Source organism: Callithrix jacchus, chromosome 10, assembly GCF_049354715.1.
Source record: "Callithrix jacchus isolate 240 chromosome 10, calJac240_pri, whole genome shotgun sequence".
In the NCBI taxonomy this organism is placed as follows: domain Eukaryota; kingdom Metazoa; phylum Chordata; class Mammalia; order Primates; family Cebidae; genus Callithrix; species Callithrix jacchus.
This window is the reverse complement of record NC_133511.1, coordinates 101,754,122-101,767,543: the sequence shown is the minus strand read 5'-3', so window position 1 is coordinate 101,767,543 and position 13,422 is coordinate 101,754,122. Positions and strand designations below refer to the sequence as shown.

The 13,422-nt window shown below is 45.2% G+C and overlaps 1 protein-coding gene across 5 annotated transcripts in view; it reads right to left on the bottom strand.

Moving 5' to 3' along the window:
* PRR5L (proline rich 5 like) overlaps positions 1–13,422 on the bottom strand; it is a 168,042-nt gene that overhangs the window by 74,726 nt on the left and 79,894 nt on the right. The gene's annotated exons all lie outside the window — the stretch shown is intronic.

The window sequence follows — 13,422 nt, the reverse complement described above, 5'->3', positions numbered from 1 at the left end:
AAGAAATGTTCTATACCCAATGTCTCTGAGTTAGAGAAACTAGAATTTTGGTCCATATTTCTTTCTGAAGGACCCATATCATTTGCATTTAGAAAAATTCCTTTCAAAAGCAACTTAAAAGTTTAGGTGCTGAAAGGGTTCATTTCAGTTATCTGGAAAGCCCAGGCCCTGGGCCCAGGAAATTCGGTGGTGGTGACAGGGTTACTGGAAGGTATCACTGGTCTTGTTAACAATCATCTCACATAAGTTTCTTCAAAAACTTCCATGATGTGTTTCTTGGAGAAAAAGGATGTGTCATCTCACTTTCTCCTCACAGCTGCCACAGCCAGGGCATGAAGATGGGGCACAGCCCTGCCTGCTGGGGCTGTGGGTAGAGGAGGATGCTGCACTTAGTGGAAAATGCAAATGAATTCCACTAGGGCTCCAACCTTTCACTCTGAAAAGGGAAGTAGAATCATGGCCCAACAACTTAAAATAAAGAAGTGGGTGGCTTATAATAACTCTGAGGCTTCCAGGAAAAAGCCGTTCTGAGTGTAAATAACAAAGAAGTCAAAGAAAACAGTCATGGCATCTGATGTGACTGCCTGGAAAACGAGGAGACACCAGTTCCCAGGGAAACAAGAGAGATGGCCTCTTTTACACATAACCCTCAGAAGCTTCTGCAGTCAGAAAGCCCAGCATGCAAATCCTTCTCTGGGCCGTGAACACAGGAACGACCCAGTGCCCTTCCACACCACCAGGATTTAGATAATGATCAGTCCTACTCAACCAAGCCATTCTCTCATTGCAGTCAGAATGGTCTTTCTAATGACAAGCTTGATGATCATGATAGCACCATTTACTGACTGCCAACCGTGTGGCTGGCCCATGACGTGTATTATCTCAGAATTTTAAAAGTGAACTTAAAGTGTCTTGGCTTTTAGTGAAATAGAACAGAAAATATCAGAATGCATCGCATTTGGGGAAAACAAATGTATTCATGTTTACTGGGTTAAAATGCATCATGTATTTCATATATCATATGGCACTCGAAACTGCATGAAAGCACCTGCTTGTTTGGAAGCATCTGTGTCCGACCTGACACGCACCAGGAGGTAGATGCTATTACCGGCCCCAGCTTACAGAGAAGCAAATGGAGGAGCTTAGTGTTTAACTTGTCTAAGGTCACATAGCTTATGAGAAAGGATTCTGGGACTAGAACCCAACAGTCCATAGCCACAACGCTATGTCACTCTTTGCTGCAATGCCTTCAAATGTTCCCCACAAGTCTTAGAATAAATTCACAAACTCCATCCTCACAGCCTCACTTCTCACCACTCTGCAGTTCCACTCATTGACCTTCCTTTGTGTCTTCCATCGGCACCTGCTCTGCCCCGCCCCAGGATTGTTCCGTGTGCTGCGGCTTCTATGTGAAATATTTCCCATCCAATTGTCCAGATTCAAACCTGCACTGCTTTTATAGCCCACCTTCACTTGCTCAGATCCACCCGCCTTTCTCCTAACCCCGATTAGGTTCCATTACCCCAGAGAACACCCTCCCCAACTCCTTTGTAGTCTTGTCATAATCTGCCTAAATAAATAACTACAGAATTATTTGTTATGGCTTCTTGAGGCCCATAAGGGCAGGCACTATGTCATGTTCTCAGGTACATCCCCAGGGCTTAGTACAGGGCTGAGTGAAACAGGAATTCATAGATATTATGTGAATGAGTAAATGAGCTCCCTATGTGTGAGGCATCATTGCTGAGATACAGGAATCGTAAGCAGGTGTCGGCTCAGAACACCAACATTAAAAATTACATGGGCATTTTGGGAGACCAAGGAGAGTGGATCACCTGAGGTCAGGAGTTCGAGATCAGCCTGACCAACATGATGAACCCCGTCCCTACTAAAAATACAAAAATTAGCCGGATATGGTGGCAGGTGCCTCTAATCCCAGCTACTCAGGAGGCTGAGGCAGGAGAATTGCTTGAACCCAGGAGGCAGAAATTGCAGTGAGCCAAGATCGTGCCATTGCATTCTTGCCTGGGTGACAAGAGTGAACCTAGTCTCAAAAACAACAACAACAACAAAAATTACATGGGCTTCACCATGTGTAAACAACATAGTATTGAAATCTGACTAACTTGGCTCGAATCCAGGCTCTACAGCTTATTAGCTGGGTGACTTGCGTACATTCCTCATATGTTCTGAATTTTAGTGTCTTTGTCTGTCAAATGGTTGTAATGCTTATGTGCATGTTGTTAAGATGAAAATGAGATAACCTAGATCATGGCTTGACCCTGAGTAGGGGCCCAAAAAGCTATAAGTATTGGTATTTTTATACAACATTGCGTTCTTCACAAAACCCTCTTAGGTTTCAGAAGGTGATGGGTGGTGGGGTTGGGGGAGACAGGCACTCACACACATCACTGGAGGGAGAGCAGTCTGAATTAACTGCTGTGGAGGGAAATGTGACAAGATCTACCAAAGTGGCAAGGACCATACCCTCTGACCCAGCAATTCTATTTCCAAGAATTTTATTCAAGGCATGTCAACAGGCTTATGTAACATGAGTTTTTGCCGCAACCTTCTTTATAACAGCAATGAGTTGGAAATAACCTAAGTGCTCACCAACAGGGAAGTGGCCATATGTAAACTATGTTGTCCCATATACTAGAACACAACACAGCTCTAACAAAGAGCCGACCTTGAATGAAAGAAAGGTTAAACCCAGAGCCACGTGTATATTATGCTACCATCTATGTAAAAAAGATAAAAAAGAGCACTTACACTTTTCATTGCTTGTGCATAAAATGTCTCTGGAAGGGCAAACCAGCAACAGATAACACTGGTTTCCCCCAGGGCAAGGAGCTGGGTAGCACAGTTGGGAAGTCTTTCTCTGTACGCCCTTTTGGACTTTTTGAATTCAGAAACATGAAAATGCATTACTTCTTCAAATAAGTAAGTACAAAGACAACAGTGACTCCCCTAACCTCTTTTCCCCAAAAGGAAGAGAAAAAATAAAGGTCATATGATTTCCTCAAAGTCACCCAGCAGTTAGGAGGAAGTCAGGATTCAGTTGCTGATCCCAAGCTGGGCTCCAGCAATTACAGTTCATTCATTTGACACAAATGTATTGCTTCAGCACTTACTCCACACTAGGAGTGACCCTGTGCAGGAAAATATGGACTAGCAAATAAACACTGGTAGGAAAAGTAGATAACAGGAAGAACCAGTTTATTTTCCTTTTTTCTGCACTGTGCATCGCAAACGGGCCAAAGGGCCAGGCTGAGACCAGGTCAGTGAGTGAGGCAGGTGTGGACAGTAAGCTTGTTTCACTACCAGCACCTGCCCTGGCTAAAGGAGGCAGCCACTATTCAATCTGAATTGGGTTTGCCATCTTAGGATATTCAAGCTCAGTTTTGCCAGATCTGATTTTTCCCAGAGAAGCCAAAAATCCAATTTTTAAAAAATGTGAGATCACTGGATTTGTAAGTGTTGGCAACTAATTCACCAGGTCAGCCAGCACTTTGAAGGCCAAAGACGTAGGTTTGTAACCTTTATTCTACCCCATCACAGCTACAGCCTCCAGCCTTCTCAGACCTTTTACGCCTAAGCCAGGTGTAAGGTAAGCCTGTACTCATTGGTCCCTGTGGCCTTGGGCAAGTCACTTCACTTCTCTGGGTCTGCTGACTCACCAGTTAATTAATAGTTTGGCCCAGCTAATGGCCACATTGATCTTTCGTCATCTCTGGCTGTGCATTCAGCCCCGACCCTGGGAGCCGTACACACTGGAAGTCTTTGAGAGAGGAGGCAGGGGCTGATACCCTAACACAACATAAACTCAGAACCATCCCTCAGCCAATATTTGAACTCCCACCTAGATCGTCTAATTCACCAAACTCTTAACTAAGCAGTGTTTTATCTTGTCTTATCTCACTCTCAGCCCATCACTGATTTCTCTATGAAGCTTTCTGTATGACATACTCCCCTACGTATTATACGCACACCCAGATACAGGGTAACCCAGCAGCACCCAAGGTATTGCTAAAGGAAACACAGAGAAGGCAGAACCCTTTAAGCCAGCGTAGGAGACTTGATCTGGCCCCACACGTGCCCCTGCGCCAGCCCACTGGATAGAAACCAGGTCACAAGTAGATTTTCAAAAGTGGTGGGGCCATTTGGTCAAATCAATTGCCTACCATGACTGTTTCATTATCATTATGACTGCTGATTAGAATAATATTAACTATCATCAGAGGCTGGCTACGATGGTCAGGACTGTGTTAAGCCTCTATTTGCATCTACTACCTCAATTAATTTCCACTCTAAACCAGTGAGGTAGGTTTCATTAGGTTCATTTTGCAGATGAAGAAACTGAAGCATACAGATTCACTTTCCCAAAGGCAGAAGACTGGGAAGAGGGACCAAGAGGCAAATCCTGTGCGATTCCAGCGCCTGAACTCCTGACCCCTCTGTTTTAAACAATGCTCGTATGTGCCACACACAGAGCTGAGAGATTAAACGCCACCCATTGCTTCCCTTCATGAACGTCACCCATAGCTTCTTACCTTAGAGCAAGAGGACTCTGCCCCTCAAGGAAGGGTCTCTGTTTCCTTGTGGCACCCACAGAACAGGCTGCAGGTGTTGTGTTTGTTTACTTGTTCAGTGTCTGATTAGCCCTGACAGTATGGAACCTCTCTAAAGGCAAAAATCTTGCCCAACTTGTTCATTGTTATATCCTGGTGCCTACCACAGCACTGAGCACATAAAAGGCACCCAATAAATCTTTTTATTTTATTTATTTTTTACATATTTTTAATTATTTTTACTTATTTTTTGAGACAAAATCTCGTTCTGTTACCCAGGCTGGAGTGGCGGCGCAATCACAGCCCACTGCAGCCTTGACCTCCAGGCTCAAGCAATCCTCCCACCTCAGCCTCCTAAGTAGCTAGGACTACAAGTGTGAACCACCACAGTCAGCTACTTTTTGTAGAGACAGGTCTTGCTGTGTTGCCCAGGCTAGTCTTGAACTCCTGGCTTCAAGTGATACTTCCACCTCGGTCTCTCAAAATATTGGGATTACAGGTGTGAGCCACCACGCCTGCCCAAATATTTTTAAATGATGGAATAAAAGGTACACTTCCAAGCCACCAGGAAGAATGGCCTTCCCATTTCTGAGAGATCAGAAAAAATTTTCTTTGCTGCTGACTAAACTTGGGTTCACCTTAGCATTATTGTCCACAGGGACATAGACCTGGACCACGTGGGTGGGCAATCCTGAGTCTGTTTGCTGGTCAGTAGAGCCTACAGACAGAGCAGAGCAGAAGTGCCAGCTGCATATCAAAGCACATTTGTTTTTATTAAGCACCAATCTTTGCAACTCTTAGGAGACAAAAGTTGGCCAAAGAATGAACACTGACTCTTACAAACAAGAAAATGTTAAGGGTCAACTGTGGACTGTGGAAATGGCTCAACAGGAAGCATGAGACAACTTTCTCATGCTCTACTGGAAACCGAGTGCAGACACAAGAGTCTGAGAGTCCAAATTTGCACAACAGTAAATTCAAGGCAAACAGGATACGTGTTCAAGTGTTTATCTCTGCTTGACAGTGTTCACTAAGTGTCAACAGGATTCAGTAAGCTGACAATTTAGATGCACCTAGAAGTAATTATATCATCACATCATCATCACATTGGCCTGCAAGCCACTGTATAATCACCAGAAAAATCCCCTTCTGTGGTACAAGTTAAGCAAAGCTGTGGGAAATAACCACACATCTTATTTACTCATCCATAAGCCCACTTTAAGTATCAAGTTTCTTGGAGTGCATACTGTCTGGGTGTGGCCCACAGATGTCATCCAGAGTGACTCTGCAGTGCCTATCAGACGATAAGCCAAAAAGTCTAGACACAAGCAGTAGCTAAGACTGACCATTATGTGAGTGAGCAATTACATTGCTGACATGTAACATATATAAAACCCTGGTGGGTGAAAGAGTAGTCAAAAGTTACAGTCCGGCAGCCAACAAGAGTTTTAAGTGTGGGAAAATATGCTCTAAATTAAAATATGCAACTTACTTTTAAAAATTAGCTCTGCTCTCTCATTGCAGAAACAAGATACAATTTTTTTTTTTTTTCATAAGAAAAGGAGATGAGGCTGGGTGCAGTGCCTCACACCTGTAATCGCAGCACTATGGGAGGCGAAAGTGGGAGAATTCCTGGAGGCTGGGAGTTTGAGACCAGCCTGGGCAATATAGCCAGATCCCATCTCTACAAAAATAAAAAATGAAAAAAAAAATAGCCAGTCATGGTGGTGCATGCCTGTAGTCCTAGCTACTCAGGAGGCTGAGGCAGGAGGATCCCTTGAGCCCAGGAGTTCAAGGCTGCAGGAGCAATAATCACGCCACTGCACTTCAGCCTGTGTGACAAAGTGAGACACTATCTCTAAAAAAAAAAAGAAAAGGAGATGAAGAGAAGGGAAATTTCTTCTCAGGTAGTAAAGCCAGGAATAATGGGCATTGAATAGAGGATCAGAAAACTGATGGAAACATCCACATATGATCATTTCATGGAGGTCATGAGTCCATTTAACTCAACCAAACATTAGAGAGTCCACTGGATGCCAGGATCTGAGTAAAGGAAGTGACAGGGGGCAAAGAACAATAAATTATCTTCCCCCAGGGAGCTCAGGGTTTCTAAGGAAATATTCCAAAAGTAAAACTATAAACGAAGGCAGACACCAAGGGCTGTAATCGATGACGGACAATTGAGACAAGATTGAGGCAGAAAGGTGAACTCACATTCTGACGTTACAAAGCAAAGCCCATGAAAAGTCCACTGAAAACTCCAGGTTCTCCATTTCCTTGCCCATAACTCTAAAGAATATGGGGCCTGGAGACTGGGAAGGAAATTTTGAGAAGGAGAAACAAGATTTCATAGGTAAGAACTTTAAACGTTCAAGGTGTATCCAAGGTCTTACCCATGAGAGACGAGGTATAGGATGACAATATCACATTTCAACAAATACCTAGGGAGTACCTTCTACCCTTGCCACAAAGATGAGCTAGATATGACTCCTACAATAATATAATAATAAAAGGGAATAGCAATTGGTGGTGATTAAAGTAAAAGACAGGAAGGCCTGATGCTGGGATGGGACACAATAGCAGGCCAAAGCAGAATCCGTGACCAAGATTAGAGGGCCAGGTGGGGAATGTGGCAAACCAAAGACTGTCCTCAGACTTCTTTTGGTTTATTACAGAAAAGCTGAAAACCTGTGTTCAGATGTCAACTCTCTCAACTTTTAAACACTGGAAAAAATCATCTTGCTTTCTTCTTTTCCCCAAAATACAATACAAGCCAAACAGTACATGTCTGATGCCAAAGTTTGGCCCATGGGCTGCCAGTTTGGGACCCTCACATGGGACTAAGTGGAGACAAATGTACACAGCTGATGACTGTGAGGGCCAAAGGGACGATGAAAAGAGACATTGTGATGATTATAAAGCTAAGCCTCAAGAAAAAGAAATTCAGCTCTGGGAAAAATAAATAAAGTAATTGAATGAAAAAAAATTAAACTCCAGAGGCCTGTGGTAGAACACTTGCCACTAACATCTAAAGCTCTTCCTCATGTTATCCCATTTGACCCCCAACAATCCTAGGAGGTAGACACTATTACTATTCCTATTTTAGAAGTGGAGAGTTTCTGGTTCAGAGCATTTAAGCAACTTGCCTGTGTGGTCCCACTCCTATGGAGGGATAACACCAGAACTCAAGTACAGATCTTGCACTTTTTTAGACTCTCAAAGAGAAGAATTCCAGGCCATCTAACGCCTTATTTTTAAAGAATATAGATTCCCGGGCCCTCCCCTGGCTATTTTCATTCACTGGGCCCAAGATACCTAAATCTGTACTTTCCAGATATCTCCCAAGCGATTCTGATGTACAACAACGCTTGATAACACTGGTCTAGACCAATATCCTCAACCAGGGGCGATTTTGTCCCTCAGCCTGGAGACACTTTCTGATAGTCATAACTATGGAAGGAAAGAGTGCTATAGGCATCTAGTGGGTAGAGGCCAAGCATGCTGCCAAAAATCCTACTATGCACAGGAGAGCCCTTGCAACCACGGCTCTAATGAATGCCCTGCTGCTCAAACTGTGATCTGGGAATCAACAGAATCAACATTGTCTGGGAGTTTCTTAGACATTCTGGCCCCAGCCCAGACCTACTGAATCAGATTCTGAGGTTTAACAGGAACTCCAGGTGATACATGTGCACTTTCAGAAGCATGGCCATCAAGGAATTTTAGAACAGAATGGAACCTCACTGGCAGGCCAATGTCATTACTTTGTAAATAGGGAAACTGAGGCCCAAATTGAGGCACAAAGTAACTAAGCAACTCGCCATGGTCATACAGCTTGCTCATGGCAGAGCTGAGATCAAATTCCAGATCTCAATTCCTCAACCTGAGTTTTCTCCATGATGCCCTTTAGGACCAAAATGGGGGCTCATTCAACAACCCTGCCTCTCTGAACAGTTGATACCAAGCTTAGTGGGGAGCTTTTCTGAGGCCTGAAAGGAATCTCTTGTCCCATTGGTGAATCATTTTTAAAAAATTATCTCAAACACTACAAAAGAGTACCATGTTTACCCACTAATTCAGCCTGTGAGATGTTTTACAAGTAAAGTAGCCACACTGCTCCCGCAGTGGTGGTGTCCAGCAGCAAGCATGATGAAACAGAGTTCTCCAGAATGACGGCGGCAGTCGATGTGGTTTCCCCAACATCTGGGGAATGATGATGAACCAGTTTCAAAGAAGTATTTAGAATAAAATAGCAAGCATAAAAGGGTTTACAGCAAGGATTTACGTGGCTGAGGTCACAGGCAGGTTATGACAATTTCAGGCAGCTTAGTTCAGTCTGATACAGACACACATCAGAGCCAATGGTAGATTTTCACGTCCTCCCCACCTGCCCCCTACCCTGTCCCCCGTCCTTGGGAAGAAGGCAAAAACAAATCCTTTCGGCTATTCTTCCAGGCTCGACTTAAGCTAACATATACTCCAGTTCCTAAACAGCTGTAGGAGTCCAATGCAGTCCATTACTTAATCCTAGTATTTGCTGCAAACCCAACTACCATCAAAGATGCCATCAACAAAACGCGGGATGCAGCCTGTGTCAAAAAGAACCAGCAAAGCTGGACAAAGTCCTCTAATAGGTAAAGTAAGGAGAGAAGAGGAAAGTGGAAGCGTTCTGGCATTTGGCAACCAGCTAAAGTGAAACCAGAATATTGATGTGTGGGTGAGGGAAATAAATTTGCACCTCAAAATTGAGGAGAGAAAAAGAAGAATGAGAGCCTTGCGGGTTTAATACATGAGTAAATAGATAATTCTGTGTAACATATAATTATATGTTAAATAAATAGAACAAATAATAATGACAGGTTGTTTGGAAGGGGTAGGTGTCCAGCAGGCCTTCCCATAGGCCACGGTCAGCCAGGTTTCTATTGCTATCCCAAAACCCGTCTAGCTGAGCCTAGCTGTGAGCTTCTGCTTTATGATGAAGTTAATATATAGTGATGTCATTTATTATCCTGCTCCAGAAATGCAGTATTTTTAAAAGGGGGAGAAAGCAGAGAATGTCCTCTACACATTTGATGAATATATAAAAGCCTCTAAAATCTCAGAATATGTTACAGCTGGAAATTTCAGGGAGTGAAAAAAAAGTCAGCTTAAATTTAATAGACCGTTTAAATTCTTAGTTGATAGTAATTAGGGAACAAGCAGCATTTCTTTAAACGCTGCTAGACAGAACTTAATCCAATTTAGGTAATCACTAACCTTTGCTTTTTTCTCTTTCTCTCTGCCGTACACGAAATCCAAGGATTGATCTACAAAGGCCATAAACTGGCAAAGCATAAAAAAAGAATGTTTAAGGAGGGAGACTGGGTGACTGGTACCTCAAAGGGCCAAGTATAATTAAAATGGAAACAGGTCCCACAGGCTTCCTAATTTATATTGACTATAAAGCCAACACCGAGCAGCAGAAGGCAACAGGAGGGAGGTGGAGACACTTCCTCAGTCTTTCCCTCTGGGAACCTCTTCTGGTATGTTCTGCAATGTGACAGCCACCCTTGCCCAGGTCAATGCTAGTAATTCTCTATATTCACAATATCTACAGGGCCCGACTCTCCTGCTTCTGTGCCATCACTGTTGTCAGAATTATCCAGACTATCCCTTCAGGCTCCATGGTTTGCAGACCTTCTGTCCCCTCATTTTAGAGTCCCTGAACAGCTCTGGCCTTGACTTCTGATCCAGAAACTTCCATGTAAACCACTAGGATTTTCTTGAGAACTTGGGACCCTGGGTTCTCCATGGAAGGCCTTCAAGGGTAGATATCAAAATGCACTGGCCAGGTGTAGTGGCTCATGCCTGTAATCCCAGCACTCTGGGAGGCCGAGGCAGGTGGATCACCTGAGGTTGGGAGTTCGAGACCAGCCTGACCAACGTGGAGAAACTCTGTCTCTACAAATTTAGCAAGCATGGTGGTGCATGCCTGTAATCCTAGCTACTCGGGAAGCTGAGGCAGGAGAATCGCTTGACCTGGGAGGCGGAGTTTGCAGTGAGCCAAGATCTCACCATTGCACTACACCCTGGGCAGCAAGAGGGAAACTCCGTCTTAAAAAAAAAAAAAAAATGTACTGAAAAGAGCAAGACACTTGAGTTCATGGCTGTTGTGACACTGGGAAAGTAACAAGTCTCTCTGAGCGTCTGTTTTCTCATCTGTAAATAGAGAAAATAATCCCTACCTGCCTGGGTTGTTAGCAGGCACATATTTGTGCCATTACCATAGCTATACCTGAAGTTGCCCAATAAATAACTCAGTTCATTCGTTTTAACTGTACAATTTCAAAGTAAACCTTGGATCCCCAGGTACTGACAAAAATGGGAATTAACTCAAGTTCACTTCTGATGCCTCATCACTATCATCCATCCCCCTCCTTGGCTCCATGTGAGATCTTCCCTTGTAAAACAGTGCCTTCTGCTTATCAGGGTACCACTCTCTTTGTTCCCCAATTCCAAACCCCGTATTCTGTACAAAATCCATAAATTATTTCATTCCTGTATTTCAGCAACTAAAATATTATTTCACAATGACTTGTTAACAAATGATAATTTCTACAAGCATTACCTTTAACACATATTTACATTTTACATACTGAGAGGTAACTCTAGAGAACAAACTTTTAATGATGAACGTTAGACTTTGTAGGGATCTCTCAGAGGAACTCACACACTATTTTTCTAATCAATTTTGTATTAGGTCTAGCTCTGCAGAAAGAATGAAAAGGAAAATGGCTGCAATCTAAGAGCGATTTCGGCATATTTTACCTTGTACGAAAGGAATAGCCACAGGAAAACAGACACATGCATACCTACAAATCATTAATGTGGAGAAATCTGAAAAAAAAAAAAAGTAATCGATAAAGACCTTATGAATTCAATTTTCTACAGATAAATGGCTTTAATGATGAAGATACAATAAGACAATGAGCAAAGTGAGGATTATGATTTAGGTCTGGACTATCAGCAAGAGATTTTCAGATAATCAGTGTGAAAGAAACAAGGTTCTGCCCTTGAGAAACAAGCTAGTCTTAACTTTGAGAAATAACCTAGTTAGACTTTGTTATTTCTAGCGACTTTCTTCTTTTTCACATTAAAGGTTCCAGTTGTTAGAAGCATCAATAGCATACTCCAAGAACAATGGCTGGAGTTGGAAAAACTGAAGACAACTTTGTGGATTAACCAAGCATCATCACTTCCCTTATCTGCAAGGCTACATTCTACAGAAACCACTCTAAACAGCACCCTTGATCCAGATTCTAGGGCTGCAACCAGAGAAGACCAACCATCCAGGTCCCACAGAAGGGAGCCCTGCACCTTCCTTGGTCGTACTGGGAACCCTACCAGGGGCTATATTTTAAGTGTGGCTAAATTAGTTTCTGCAAGCTCCATTTCCCCTCCAGACCCGCTAGCTGCTTCGTGTTGTCAGTAACAGCGCTTTCTCCCTCAGAGCAATTTACCAGAGCTCAGCACTGTGACATTTTGCAGTATGTAGGGCGATGAAATGTCATGGCTGCAAACCTACGGTGGTGGTCAGGATCACCCAAAGAGAGGTAAAAAGGGGTAGTCTCCCGGGCTTGCTCAGCGAGGGTCCCTTGGGGACGGCAGGGGATGAAGATAGTCCATTAGGCCGGTGACGTCCCTTTGGTCCTTAGCATGGGTCATCTGAATGTGCACGTGTCGTCTGGGCAACAGGTCCAGAACTCCGCCCAAGCAGGGAAGCCGAGAAACTGCAGCCCAGAGCTTTTTCCTCGTGGGTCTCCGGGGCAGACGTGCAGCTCAGAGGTAGCGCGTGAGCCTTCCGTCTTGTGGGGCGCATCGCAGTAATTGAAACCTTGCACACCGCAGGACTGCGGTGGCGTCTATAAATACTCAGCGCCTAACTGCTGACAAACAAAACGCGGGCTCCCGGCACCGCGGGGGAAGAGGCAGCGGCGGCATGTGACCGACGGCAGGGGCTGGATAGAACTGGAGGAAACCCTTATTGCCAGCCAGGGAGGCATCCTGAAGCACAGTTAGCAAGCACACAGGCTGGTCCGACCCCAGGCGGCGGCCTCCAGAAAAACTGGCAGGAGGGCTGGGAAGGCAGGGTCCGAGCTGCCCGGGCAGGGGCCCCAGAGCGCCCCCTGCGTGCAGCGAGCCCGGCGTGCGCGCATGCTAGGCGCGCAGAGGAAAGCCTCGCCAAAAGGTGGGCGGGCGGGAGAAATAAAGCGGAAAGGCGATACTGCCTGCTCCCAGTGCTTGGCCCGCAGCGGGGCTGCCCCAGGGCTTGCTCTCAGTCGGTCCCGGAGGGTCCCCGCGGGCTGGACCCTGGCCCGCCCCAGTCCGCAGAGCGAGCGCGTGCAGCGGTGCAAGGGACAAAGTGGCTCCCTTCCCTGCCCTCCTCTCCCACGCCCCACTCCAGAAAAAGGGGGCCGGCCGGGAAAAGGCTGCTTGCAGGCGCAGAGTCGCCCGCGCGTGAGTGGGGACAACTGTTTAGATTTGCCGCCCAGACAGAGGAAAAACGAGAGAGTCAAATAAGCAGACTTTCTTTTTCGACCTCCTGGCTCAGCCTAGGTTCCCCGATCACCAGCATCCCCATTCCACCCCACGGCGGTACCTCAACCACCCTTAATAGCAACCGGGAGCGTGGCCCGTCCACCGCCCGACCATGGTGATCGCGAGTAAGATCCCCTACGCCTGACTGCAGCGTCCGATCGGAGGATCCTTAACCACGCAGGGGGTTTCCACCTGGTTGCCCTCCAAATGTGACACTTTTCCCCAGCTCCTCCCCGCGACTCCCGCCACGCCGCGCCCCGTCAGACTGTGCGCG